Genomic DNA, 15,573 nt, shown 5'->3' with positions numbered 1-15,573 from the left:
ATATCATTTGGTATCTTTCTTTTGTTTTTTTTATACGCCAAAGCCTCTTAATATTGTAGATTGCAAGTCTGCAGTTTGCAAAGCAGAACTATTCCAGACTTTGGTGTGTGTGTGTGTGTGTGTGCCAGTCTCACCTGAGGACCACTGAAATTTGATCCCTGAGATTTTTTATGAGATTGTTTTTAAGCTGCATCGCCAGGCTTATGCCGTAGCTCAGCCCCAACTGCACCAGATGGCAAGAGGAGGTGCAGTGGAGGTGAGGAGAAGGCCAGGCACTGTGACCCAGGTGGAGACCCACATACACACATCCACAGGACAGCAGCCGTGCCAGGCACATGCCCTTTCACCTCTCTATCATCTGTCCAAATGTTCAGAGGGAGGGCATAACTGCCCTAGGGGCAATATGTATATGTATAGGAAATGGGTTCGACATAAGGGCACATGGGTACACGTCTGGGGTCTGTATGTGTACACGTTTCTGTATATGTACATATGTACATAAGTTCAAGCACTAACCTTAAACTTTGAAGGGCCACTGAACCAATGCCACTCAATAACTGAAAACTTCAATACAACTAAACTTTTGTACGAGGATTTAGCAGATAATTATGTCATTTGTGTGTCACCGTATACACCCCCAACTACATTATTGTTTATTTGCCCTCTGTCACTGTGGAGCAGCATTAGCCAGTTGAATGCAGCTAGGTGAGCCAGAATGGACAGCTCAGTTTCCCCATCTGAAAAGTAAAGCTGTCCTGCACACCTTTGACTGGGGCTGCAGCTGCTCCGTGTCCTCTCACATGGCCGCTCTGCTTACAGCTGTCCCTATTCCACACCGGAGTCCTCTCACTATCCAGGACCGCATACCGAGGGGCCACGATGCCCACTCACTCAGCTACACATAAAGGACTCAGGCAGACCTCCTGAGCTCCTGTGTTGGTCTAGAATATTCCTGGGGTTCAGCTGGAGGGGCAAGCGGTAGCCATCAAGGTATCTGTGTGGCTAGGGGATTTGTCATGAAGATTACAGGAGCGGTGGTATACAGGCCCTGCCGTCCCACAGGACACAGAGTATGTGTATGTTCCAGGTTTTCCTTCTGGAGTGTGTGTGTCTGTGTGTGTGTTAACTGTAAGGAATGGCTTTCATTATTGGTAGCATGCTTCCTAATTTAAAATTGAAACACATTACAGCACTGTGTACAATATATGTAAAATAAAATAAATAATAATAATAATAATAAAATAATGAAATGCAGGTTGTCCAAAAAAACAAAGCAGAACAAAAGTGCAGACATATAAAAAAATAATATTAATATTTGATGCATAAGTTCTAATTCACTGCACAAATTAAATACAACCGGTGGAAACTGTTCAACTTAAGACAGTTTTCATTTAGTCTTATTTGTCATATTGCTAATTCTTAGTGTCTTAAGAGTTTACAGTCTGTTTTAAAAATACATGTTAACTTATTTAAACGCTTAATTTAGTGTTGATTATACCCTTCCACCAGCTAAACAGATCGCACTATTATATTTTATGAATTCCTCACTCCTCAAGAATTAAAGGGTTTAATGTGACATGAAATTGTTTTTATAATTGTACGAACCACCTCACACAGCCAATACGTTTTTTTATTATAAATCTATTCTAGGTAACCCCAGTCACTTAACTCATTATGGTTGTAATCTGTCTTCGTCTCCTCATAAGTCATCATATACACATTATCTAACAGGCGTATCATACTGATTTATGACTGCATCTTTACAGAGTGGCTGAGAACACATCATCACATCCTCAGAGAGTATTTGTGCAGTTTCCACTCTAGATATAAATCAGAACTATATAAACGCCTATGCTATAAGTACACGTCTTCACTGTTTGATTTGTTTACATCTTTTAGACAAAGATCAGTTTAGAGTACAATTAAAAGCCGGTTTAAAAGTTTATGAGATGGAAAAGGCCGCTTATGGCCTGTGTCATCTAACAGGATTACGGGCCCAGGTGTGAGCATGTTGTGTATTTTTTAACCCCATGTCAAGCTGCAAGTGTGGTTCTGTGTGTGTGTGTGTGTGTGTCCATGTCTGTGGGGCATATTTAGAGGGACATAAGTTCTTCCCTCTGTCTGAGAAAATTTCCAGTAGCCATGTCACACTTCACCACTGGCGATAAATCCATCACCCTGAGCCTGTGCAAATATTCTTATAACTACAGTGGCAGGATTTGCAGTACATACTGTACTTCTAGAAATAGTTGCATCGTCCTTGGTTTCTGGGTGGAGAATATAAACTATGCACCTTTACTTCACACTTTTACTACAGAACAGATTCACATGTTCATTTAATGACATTTTCCTTTTAGACATCCGTTGCAACGTGGCCTAAATATTCCAGCAACTTAGCCTGCGTCAGCAGTTATTTTATCAACATTCTCGAAAAGTCTGCAAACCAGGAGACGTGCATTAGTTAATTTTCTTGAATGTGGCTCATTATAGTGTGATGACTTAAAACAGTCAAAACAGGTATACTTTGTAAATCTTATTTATGTCATGAAACTCAATATCACTCAAACTCAAAATCTATCTATCTATCTATCTATCTATCTATCTTGGAGAATATTATTTCGTTCTATTCTATGTGTATGTGTATTTGTACTTGTATATGGGTAGAATAACTATAAAGCTCTCTTTCTTTCTACTACCTATCTGTCTACTGTATCTGTCTAGCTATAAAGCTTTTAAGAATATTATTTTAATATCAGAATATAATATGTCTTTTGTCTATTTACTAATAATAACAATATAACATCTCTTATCGAGGCAGGGTATGACTCAAACATCTGACTTGCAGTAAGAGTGTGCAAACTTTTGCACTCAGCTTGGTTTGAAATAAATCCCTAATTACCTTTATTTTGAATGTGAAGAATATAATTTATTGAATACTGAACTAAAACACACTTGCATCTGTATACAGATAACATATTAAACCTGAACTATAATACACAATACAGGTGAAAGCTTTAAAATCTGTGGAGGTTTATAGGCTAGCTTCCAAGAGCATTATTATTTGAGAAACATTTAATTTAACATTTAATTATCCTTCTACTTGAAGAAACTTAGCATGAAAAACAAACATGATTCGTGTCTAATCCTCAATTTAAAATAATAGTGGCAAATAACATCTCTTCATGTTGACATTTGCACCAACAAGACAAGAACAATTAACGAAATACTCCAAGTTAGAGAGCTTTAAACAGGTTCACTGAAAGCTGTGCTAGGCTACAACAGTTTTGCTCACAGTTTGTGCTCTCTGCTGTGTTTCTTGTGTGACACGGTGGCCTCTGGCAGGTTCTCTGGATGAGGAAGGCAATCTTTCACTGCCCTGAGCCAATGCAGCTGTTCCTAGGGTATGACATCTGGGCCTGACAGATCGCCATGGCGCCAGCGGTGCTCCACACACACAGCATTCACGCCACACCCCTCTCGCATCCTCCTCTTCCAGATGCATACCGAGGTGCCACGGGGTGCCATCCAATCTCATCACGGTCAGGCCTCACAGCCAACACTCTGCGTCTGAGAGCCAAACCATATGTCAAGGTCATAGCTGGGTAAAAGAGGGCTGTAGTGTAGCATGTCTGAGATGTAGAAGGAGCTTGAGATCTGTGTGAGAGTGTGAGATCTGGGCAAAGGTGTTTAATACTTATAAAAACAATAATGCATATAGACAGACATTAATAAAAAAAATAGGAATACAATATAACAAAGTCTGCTGTTAATGGAAAATAATAATGTGGAAAAAACTAATCACCTAAGTTAATTAGTTTCATATAACAGCATGTCCTGAAGTATTTTATTCCTCTTATACCACAGCAATTAGCTAACTATTAATTTTTTAAAATTAATATAAGGTCATTAATTGTACTATTTATTTATTTATTTATGTATTTATTTATTTATTTATTTTATTTTTTTTTTAAATCTGCTTATAGTTACATTTAATGTTGTGGAACGTTCATTATAGCCGCTATAAAGAGTTGTTCCACCAGCTTTCTCTCTCAAAGTTAATAAGACTAAAAAAAAGCAGCTTGTCATGTATTCAAGAAGCCAGAAAGTGCAAAGTCGTTTGTCCTTAAGACTCTACTGTAGTGAAAAACTTACTGACCGTTACAAAGCGCTGACCCCCAAGACTCCATCTATAAATGTTAAATAAATATCTCCTCACAGAAACCTTCACTGTAGCAACCTTTACACAATTCCTGATGTTAAATAGCATCCGTTTATTATTAGCCTTAGATTATGTGGGGAGTCCATCATACAGCTCCCTGTGAATGAGTCGTTAATATCGAAACAATAACATATTAGAACGAGCACACTAATATAAAACTGAGATTTGAATTACAGGTGGCACTATTGTCAGATCTGGTGTTATAGGTAATTAATCAACACCTCTGACCAATCAGATTTGAGAATTCAGCTGTGCTGTAGTATAATATCAGTTCAAAATAAATATAATAAAAATGTCCTTTGGTAGTTCTGCTATCTTTTTTTAATCTTTTTTTTTTTTTTTTTAAATATTGCTCTCTGAATTAACACAACTGGCAACAGCTGGAGTGAACAGCATTTGGTGAAGCTGATTTTGATTTCCCTGTGGGGCTAGCACATTGGACCCTTCACACTGGACCATGAGACTGAGAAGGAAGCATCTGGAAGCTACAGACTGTGTTTAGATTACCACAACTGGATGAGTTCTCTCTGTTTGTAGGGACGTTTGTTTTGGCTCATCCTGACAGAGCAGAGACAGTGGCTTAAAGCACTCCATGGCGAGTTGAGAATCATCTCTAGTTAATCTTATTGAGTGACTTTACTTGTTGTGCTCAACTCTATCGTCTGACATGGGATTTGGTCACAATTCTTTTTGCTCAGTCACTGTGACTAAATGTAATGCTTTCTTGTCCAGAAGATAGATGAGCAGAAAATACACTAAAGTCTCTTTAATAGTTTCAAACCTCAGAGCACTTTTCACTTTTGGAGACCACAGTTGTTTGCTTTAGCTGCTTGCTGTTATGTTCTTCATCTTGATATCTAAGAAACACAGATCACAGATTTTAAAGTCAGTATATATATATATATATATATATATATATATATATATATATATATATATATATATATGTGTGTGTGTGTGTGTGTGTGTGTGTGAGGCTAAAAAATAGTGGTGCAACTGAGGTAATGTCCCTGTATTGATTCAATGGTGTAAGTGTTCCCCAACACCTTCAGAGGTGGATTTGATGCAAGCCAGGAGTTTGAGCACAATAGCCAGGAATAGGCTGGAGTTTGGGATTATGCCTGAAAGTGGCTATCAATTATTTATCTACTACTTTATACTTTTTTATTTAGATATAAGGAGTATACATTGGTACTATTTGTCACACTAAATGTTACTGCATATTTAAAAGAAATGTTACTGCATATTTAAGCAAATGGGAAATGTGTGCTATATATATATATGGGCAGTGGTAGCTCAGTGGTTAAGACGTTGGACTACTGGTCAGAGTGTGTGTGTGTGTGTGTGTGTGTGTGTGTGTGTGTGTTTGTTTTGCTGTACTGATCTTGCATGTGGTATTGCCTGGTCAGGAGTGTTGACTGAAGATTCACGACTTAGATTTGTTTATTGTCTTTTTTGTCATTCATCAGTGCCACTTCAACTGGCTCCTCTCAATTCAGAGGAGCAGCAGCTCTACTCCAAGCCTCTCTCAGATCATCTAGCTCCTCAATCTCTCACGGAGAGTAAGACCAGCAACCCTGCGATGGATCCTCATTTCTGCCACCTTTAATCGCAACCTTCCACTATCCATAGCTTGAGACCATTGGTGAAGATAGGTACATGGGTAGACAGGCAAACAAAAAATGAGTGCTTGCTTCCCCACCACAGACTGGAACAGGTACGGCAGCTGTAACACCATCTTTTTGTCATTTTCTCTCTCTCTTTTTCCATCACCAGTGAATAGGATCCCAAGATCCCAAGATACTCAAACTCCTCTGCCAAAGTCGCTCCCCTTACCTGAAGGAAGCCTACCGCTCTTTTCTGGAAGAGAACCATTGGACTTGGACTTGCCTCAGAGGTGCTGATTTTCATCCCAGCTGCTTCACACTCCACCGCAAAACATTCAGGTGTGTGTCAGAAGTCTACTTAGAAAGGTGCCAAGAGAACAACATCATCTGCAAATAACAGGGATATTACCTCTAGCTGTCCATAATGGGCACCTCTCCAACCTTGTTTTGATGTCCTGTCCATGACAACTTCAAACAAGAGACACAACATAGACCCTTGACAGAGTCCAAACACTGATCTTAAATGAAAAATGCAGACACAACTCATGTGCTCATACAGGGACTGGATTGCATGAAGTAGCATCCCAGATACCCTGGATTCCTGCAGTACCTTCTCTAAATCCATAGGTTCTCCAAATCCTAGGTTCACCAATTATTTCATATTTTTTCTGGTGAATATTTGAATTCATTCTTGAGTTTTTCTTGTTTTAGGGGCTTTTTGCCTTCAGACTTATCTTAAGAAAGTGAACTGCATACTTGAACTGCCTTCCGATTGGATGATGGGATCAATAATGGCCCTGAAAAGTCCATAGTTGTTTCAGTAGTATGCCTCAGGTTCAAGGTAAACCGCTATCCATTGAGTTGTGAAACATTTTGTATAATTCTTACCTTTAAAACAGCTTTTAGCACTTCTATGACTGCATACCTTGAACACCTTGAATACCATAGCTGACTTTGGCAAACATGATTTTACCCTCATGATTGAGATATATATATATATATATATAAGGTTTTGCTGTTACCTCGTTCAAGTGCTTTCAAGTGCTGCCTCACTAACAGAGCACGCTTTATCACACTGTATCTTTTACAGTATGTGTTCCTCAGGGAGTAGGCTTTAGCCTGCTTCTATTTTTAATTTTTATGCTTCCCCTAGGTCAAATCATTCAACGTTGTGGACTAAATATTCACTGCTACACCTGATATGGAATTTACACCATTGCCTACAAATATTGCATTAAACATTATATAAAACATGTATTAATGTATTCATGTTTTAAGGCTATGAAAAGTCCAATTTCCTGAAGTTGACCTGTTGACCCTAAAACAGTGCAACTCTGTATAGATATATTAAACCTTAACTCTACTGTAGTTTTTGGACCCCATAATACATTCGCAGTTGAACCTGATCAAGATGGCAAAACTTCGTTATTGGGACATGTGTATGTATATGTGTATATGTATGTATATGGCATTATAACGTAGTGCATAAACCACTCATTACAAAGCCAAATGCACATTTGAAAGTTCAGTGGTGCAAAAAAATTGGTCCACAGATGTGTGTAAAAGTGATTTGGTCAGGTGAGTCATATTTCACCATCTTCTTGCTAGAAGGCAAGTGCATGTATGGCATGCACCAAGAAAACGGTACAGGCCTTAATGATTGACTTCCATAAGGAGGGGGGTCTGCTCTCCAGTGGCTCTGTTATGCTGTGGGGAAGATTTTGCTGGCATGGATTGGGTTCAACAAGCATGTTATGTTGTGTTTTTTTTTTCCTTTTAATTTGTCAACCATCTGTATATCTATTTTCTTATCTGTTACTATTTCATTGGCTATATTAGAAGGAAAATCTTGCTTTTGCTGGCCAGTAGATGGCCAGTAAGTTTGCTCTGTAGGCTGTGAGAGGAAATGCTGCCTGTATTATTCCGTCACCATCTGGATCAACAAGGCCAGTGTGCTCAGGCCACAGTAAATGCTTCCCTGGGGAACACCAGAGCAAAACAACCCTAAGTCAAGGCCCTCTGTTACTATGCCCGTGGTTTCCCAGCTAAGGAACTACACCATTGTGCCTCATGTTAGCGAAGAGTGAGGCCAACAGGAGTCCAAATGTCAGAAATTCTAATAGTTAATACATCTTGAACATGAATGCAGTAATAAAAAGAATATCCAGATTTCTTCACAAAATCTTCACAAAGAATGCATATTGATTTCAGTATCGCTGTACAGAATTTTTTCATCTGTATGATATGCTTTTCAGTGTGTTAAGAAGAATACCAATTCATAAGAACAGAATAGGCTTTCCCTCAACAAGCACCCAGCTTTCAAGAGTTTCCCCCACCTTCTGCCAAAAGCGTTAAAAGACACATCTGCAAGGCCCTCCTTAGACATCCCCACCACTGCATCTCCTAAAGTCTCTCCTGCTGATGGATGGTTTGTTGAGGCGGGAGCTGGAAGAGGGAAAAAAATGGGCACTTGCAATTCATCAGGGATGGAATAATGAGTGGAGAGCTACACTGATTTAGCCCGGGGCTTACAGCTCGAACATCTGGCCCAGTTGGCAGCCAGCACCAGGCTCGGCGCTATTGGAAAGCTTTCTTTAGCACGTCCAGATGCAGAGAGTGGAGGACGGGTACAAATGCCACAGATGGAAACGTTGGAACACATAATGCAGTGGGCAGCGGCTGCCACCGTTGGCACAGGTAGCTTGTCTCCAACAGCTGGCGCAGGTTAGCCCTTTTTGGGAATTGCAGCCTCAAATGTTCACACAACATAGAGGTTGTGCATGTGATACATACACATGCTGTCAGCACAGCTATCATCAATCAGCAGTAGTATGGAAAAGAAGTGAGAAGCTGTGCAATTTATAATGCATACATATATACTGTGTATATTGCACAATTAAATGGATTAACACCTAAAAATACTAAGCAGTTCAAACAGTGTTTTGCATAAAGGGCAAAAGTGCATAGATGTTCAATTAATATGTGACATTTTACCATGTACATTGCAGAAAACACAATGTTTCATTGGCCAGAAAATTACAGCTAAAAAAATGGCTTTGGAATAGTCAAAAAACACAAATAGCAGATTGAGTGTGGGAGACAGTTTGGCCAGATGTATAGAGGCTGGACAGCCTGGATTGGCATGAAGCTGGCCACTGCTCGCTGATGGACATCTGGAAGGCAAATTGGTTAATGGCGCCTTCAAGCCAAAAGGTAGTCAGCCATCTCTTCCTCCAGCAATATGAGGGCTGCTACTGCATCTGTGCTCCACCTACCCCATGAAAACATTCCCCGCAGGCTGCTGAATAGCCAGGGGAACGAGATGGGTGGAAGGACTGCATGATCCCTGGCCATGTCTCTGGTGAAGAATGTGGCAGGATGTGAGATTTAATATCAGTAAATGTGGAGCGAAGATAACAGGAACACAAGCTGCTCCTGTTCTATGGCTCTGATGATGATTGAGAGGAGGCAAATGAGTGGACAGAAGTCTGCTGTCTGATCTGTCTGACTCACTGATGAACAACAGCATGATAGTCTCACAATGGTCCTGTATTGTCTCATTAGGAGTATAATATTACATTTATTTTTGCCGATGAACTCTGCTGGATATTTAATGTGCAATCTGGAGCTGTTTGAAAAGTAGTTGTACATGATAGATTTCTTTATTTAGACTTCTGAAAGCACTAACAGCTTGACTTAATTTTTTCCTGTGACTGCGAGACATAAATAAGCAACTGTTATCATTTGGAAGAATAAGCATCTTAACACAATACACAATGCTAAAGCTTCAAAACAACTCATTTCATGCTGTTACATAAGAATAGCAGTTCAACAGCAATACCATGACCTGTATGGTTGGAATCATCGTAATAGTGGGATCTGTTTGATTGGCAGATGCACGAGGCAGTGTGAATTGAAAACAAAGCTGCTGTTTTCCGATTTTATGAGCCTGATCCTCACCATCTGTAGATAAACAAGTTAAAGACACAGCGGTTTCCCCTGATGCTTACACCCAGGAGAACAGGCTTCCCCTCCTCCCAGCCAGATGCCGTACTCTCGAGGCAAGTCACTATGAAGTGAGCCCGAACAGCTGTTCTTCTGCCCGTCAGAATGGACGAACGGGAGACGGACAGTTTATGAATTATTTATAGACAGTACTATTGTTTTCGCTGCTCTTCACCTAGTCCTCACTTCTTTGAGGACAGCAGAGATGTATGAGAAACAATTGTGCACCCACATGAGTACTTGTTAACAGAACTATTATGTTTATTCAACTTCCTTCACAAATGAAATGACTGTCTTCCCTGCTGCGTGTCAGAAATGGGTTAATACATCTTAGGCAAAGCTTTCAGTCCTGAAGAAAAAAAAAGAACTGAAGCAATGTGCCAGCACACAGGCTGGGTTTATGAGAGCTATTTCCTCCTTTTGTGTGTCTCCATCCATCATCCTAGAATCGAGGCTGGCAGGAGTATCCATCTTATTCAAACAAGTCATCACATAATCCCCCAATACACAGTGAAAGGCTTTTGTGAACTTCTGTTTCTCCATAGTGATAAATGTGATCAAAGTCTTCCTTATCATCTGCGGAAAAGACTAATGATGGCAAAAAAGATAAACTTATGGACGTAAGAGTATTCACATACATTATATGGTAATTTGATCCACCTATGCAGGTCACTGGAAACCCAGTGAACATTCAGTGAGAACACCTGATATATTTTCTATTCTATTTTTATGCACTTTATAATTAGCACACACACACACACACACACACACACACAGAGCATGACAGAGTCACGTTCTTCCAGCTGTGTTGTTCACCATAAAGCATTACCCTTAACTCATGAGCATGTTTTCAGCAGCAAAGAGTGAATACCTCCATATGGTTGGGTTCTTAATTAAATGCTAATTGTTATGAGCTATAATAACTGTGGGACTGCGATGTGCAGCGGGCTCGGCACTGCTGCTGCTGCTGCTGCTGCTGCCTCCCCAGAGAGGACGAGAGAGGCTGGGCTCGAGAGAAACAACCCCTCGGCTCCGCTCTTCTCCAGAGAGTGCATGCTCGGTTGGATGATGAGAGGCCTTCCTCTGCTTCGTTCCCCTGGGCGCGCACGCCTTACTGCCGTTACCTCACAGCTTTCAGTGCGGAGGTTTGTGGAGTGTGTCATTCCTCACCGAAGAATTCCTCATTGCCACCGCTGCAGTTTTGCTTATGGTTTATGTAATTAGTTTATGTAACTGCATGCAATTAACTGGAAAATCACTTTAACGGTGATGTCGATGATGGGATCTGTTGCTTCATCATAGTTCACAGTAATCATACAGCATTAGCAGTGGATTTTTGTTCTAATAAACAATATGTTGTGAGATCAAATCTCAGGACTGCCAGAGAGCCATTGTTGGGCCATTCAACATGACCCTTAACCCTTAATGGCTCAGCTCTCTGCTTGTATTGAATTCTGCTTCACTTGAAAGTCATTTTGCATAACAAGCATCTACTATATGTAAATGTATTATTTACTATAGGTTTACTAATGTACCTGCAACTACATAGCATTAATGAAGATATCACTGTCATAATTAAGTAAATCCTTCATTCATTCTTTTTCAGTAACTGCTTTTTATTTAGGGAATACATCCTAAATGGGACGCTACACATTTTCTCTTCTGGTCATTAAGCACATCATCACAAGACTAACCCATTTACACATTCTGATCAGTAGTATATCACTGAGCATCTATTAGCACTTTCTTTTATTGTAATGATAAATCTAATGGCATAATCCCGACATTATGCTTAAACTGTTGCTTCACAGCCAAATCATTAGTGTTAAATTAACACCTACGATAGACATTGGTGACTGGTGTAACTACACAGTGTACATCAGAGACCATTTTAGCACAGCTGGCGTTAATTTAGCAGTGTTTTTTTTTTTTTTTTTTTTTTTTTTATGAACTCATTTTTGTTGAATAGGTTTCTAGCTGCGCTAACAAACCAGCACCCTAGAATATGTGCAGCAAAGGAAATCCTTAATAATTAAACAATAAAACCACATTTGCTGTCTGAACTTTAAGCATTCAGAAATACAGTGCATTATATGTGATTAAGAGACAAGACGCTTGTAAATTAGATACACAAAATGTATAAGACCTGTTATGGAAATGCAAGTGTCTGTTATGATCAAAGTATATGCAGGGCTGCAGTAACTAAGCTCTGTTTATGGCCTACAAAACAGAGAGCACTTGCCTGAATATTGAGATAGAGATGGAGAGAAAGAGAAGAGGAAAGACATGCTTGACATGTTCAAAAACTCACAAAACTTGGCACATGCAGCAGAAGTAGTGGCAAAAGGCTTGGACAGAGGAGTGGCCCAGGGGCTCTATAGCAACCCCACTTGACATTTTTCTTCCATGTGGACATCCAGTTTTACCTGCAACAAATTTGGTAGGCATGCACATATTAAGCATGTACATTAGGCTAAATTGCTACCAGGTTAGAAGTGGGAATAGTTGTACAGACATACACAACACACACATTTATATCCTTTTTTTATTTCTGTATGGGAGGAAGAGCGACTTTATCTAAGAACATGTGGGTGATGGGTAGAAAGAGTAGTCTGGAAGATCTGCTGTTTGTGTAATGACCATTGCCAGTACAGATCTTCTCTTTAGGAACTGCCACAGTAGAAGAAGAATGACTGTATGTCTCCTATTAAAACCCACTCCTATCAAAACAAAATAAAGTTTTCAGTCCTGAAATTACTGACTCCAGTAGTAATCATTAACAGATTCATACACCTTATGGAAATGTTGTGTAATTCCACTGTACGTGATACAATGTGGCTCAAAGTTCGCATGTATGTTCAGTAATGTGGCGTAATAACATCAGCATGCCAATACTGGATCATGAAACAGATGTTGCTGCACCCTTGGTGCTTAGGTCCACCAATCACTGTTCACAGCAATACATTACTGTTACTGTAAAATTTCCTTTGGACATGTTTATGAACAAGGGTTCAGAATTCACAATAAACTTTTATTTTACTATAAATTTGTGTCTCTGGGATGTAAATGTAGAGATTTGATCTAGAGTGATGATGAGGAGAAGGAGGAAGGGGACAGTGATAATGAGTGCAGTGAGGAGGAGCAAAATGAGGATGGGGAGGTTTCTCATTGGCATGATGAAGATTGTGGCAATGATGACTTGAAGCACCTCAGTGACCTTGTGCTGGTAATGAAAATGAGCGATATTAGCCAAAGAGGAACTTATCCCCACTGAGGAGAGCTGAGTTTGTAACCTCAAAGGATGTGCTCTCGATTACTGTGCAGCTCTGAGGGACAAGGAGAGGGATGGACCAGAGGTCTGAAGAAGATTGAAGTGTAGAGATGGAAAATGATGAAGAGACAAACCATGATGAGTAGAACAGACTTTTTGATACCATACCCCATCAGAATGAAAACATGCCTGATTCCCTGCAAAAGGCCTTTAACTGGATTCCTGTGCTTCTGAACCTAGCCAGAATTTTCACGTTCAATTCAATTCAATTAAATTTTATTTGTATAGCGCTTTTAACAATGGACATTGTCACAAAGCAGCTTTACAGAAATAAACGGATTCACAAAAAAGATATATTGTAAATATGTGAATTTATCCCTGTGAATTTATCCCTAATGAGCAAGCCAGAGGCGACGGTGGCAAGGAAAAACTCCCTGAGATGATATGAGGAACGTGTTCACGTGTATGTTCAGTCATGCAACATAATAACATACACATGGCTCATGAAACAGACACTGCTCTATCCTTTGTGCTTGGGCCCTCAATCGCTGCTTGCAGCTGTTTTTATTAGTCTTGTATTTTATTATATGTATCAGCTATAATATGTATTAGTATTAGTATTAATATTATCATCATTTTTTCCATATTGTTTCAATTCCTTTATCCTAGTCTGTCGTCAGTTCATTACACACACACTTATTCATACTAGGAGCAATTTAAAGTAGCCAATCCACCCATCCAGCATGTTTTTAGGAAGTTTGATACTGGACTACTCTGTGTAAACTCGCACAGACACGGGGTGAACGTGCAAAACGTCATTCATACAATAACCCTGGACTCTAAAGCTGTAACGCATCAACACCGCTGCCCCTCTATTTCTTATTTTATTATTCCTTAATATTCACACAGTGTCTGGCCATGCTTTTGGCGACACAAACATGGCTATATCATGGCTCCAAGGTGAACTCATCAGGGCAGCACATCATTAGGAGATTACAGTGACAAGATGCAATTTCATTCTTCAAATCAAAAGCAAAGCGGTTAGAGCTGTTTTAGCATTGTGTTCATTATTTAATGTGTGCATTGTCTTACTGCCCCAGTTCCTCAAACTTACTAAGATACTAATGCAGCTGTGCTACTGGACATCTCTCTTTTACTCTCTCTCTTTCTCTCTCTCTCTCTCTCTCTGGCTGTGTGCTCTGGAGCATGATTAATCCCATCAAAAAGCCAGTGTATCAACATCTGCCTAATCCTGTCTAATGGCAGGCACCCTGTGAAAATTGTACCTCCAAGCAACATGTATTTGCATAATTAGAAGGAGAATCCCAGCAATAGGGAGAAATGCTTAAACATGCTGGCCAGCAAACTGGTTTTCTCCCCTGGCATGTTTGCTTTTTGTTTGTGTGTGTGTGTGCGTGCACTACAGGATAAAGCAAGGAAGCAAGTGATTTTTTTTTACGGTTTTTAATAAAAATAACATGTTTATTGTCACCTTGATTAAACAATTTTCCTCCAAATAGTATGTTAATGGGAAGTGATGTAGTTGCTTACAAAGCCAAGCTTTTAATCATTTACAAATTCATTATAGATTCAGCAAACTAAGCCTTCAGAAGTATCAAAATATCATATGAATATCATATATCATATGCTGTCATTAAAGTTAATGAATAAGACTGTGGTGAATGCAGAATTAACTAGTTAGTTGCACACTATGTCTACAGACATTTAATGAAACAAATAATTAAAATTCCTTTTTCTGCATTAGTGAACATTTTGATGTCTGTTATCTCTTGAATAAAATAATTGTTTGTGATTATTCTTGCAAAGTTACTAATGCTTTGGCCTGTAGTCTATACATTTATATATTTTCCCTAATATTGGGAGCATGTGGGTACATTTGTTAAATGTCATCAATGTTTGTAAGAATGATATTTGTTATATTTATAGCCTGCCTGAGCTGATGTACTGATTAAATGTGCAATATGGATTGCACAGTGACCTCTAGAGGAAGGAACTCAGACAAACACAACCTCTTAAAATACTGCAACCTTTGTAAAGGCAAACATTTTTAATCAATAATAAATAATAAAGTTTGTTTTATGCACCACAAACTGTGGATTTATGAGATTGTCTAGGACTGTTGATTACAGAATTTGCATGACGATATCCTGTCTTTTATTGCCTTTACTCTTTATTGCTGTCACGATACCACAGGAAAACTTTTAACAGTCCTTTTCACTACTCCAGAATGGCAGATGAGGCAGCCTTTACATCTTTCCCTTCAGTTATGACAGATGGGGGGTGGGGGGTGTCCGGCACAAAAAGTAGAAAACCCACAGTTCAAACATCAGGCTGCACAAACTGCTCATGGCACAACCACATCCAAGGGACTGCAACCTCCATAAAGCATGTGGGATCAGGAAAGCCTGTTGATTATAATATGGGGGCATGGAATAAAATAAGAGCTATGT

This window comes from Pangasianodon hypophthalmus, chromosome 3 (assembly GCF_027358585.1).
Source record: "Pangasianodon hypophthalmus isolate fPanHyp1 chromosome 3, fPanHyp1.pri, whole genome shotgun sequence".
In the NCBI taxonomy this organism is placed as follows: domain Eukaryota; kingdom Metazoa; phylum Chordata; class Actinopteri; order Siluriformes; family Pangasiidae; genus Pangasianodon; species Pangasianodon hypophthalmus.
The sequence above is the reverse complement of the archived record's forward strand: the minus strand, read 5'-3'. Positions refer to the sequence as shown.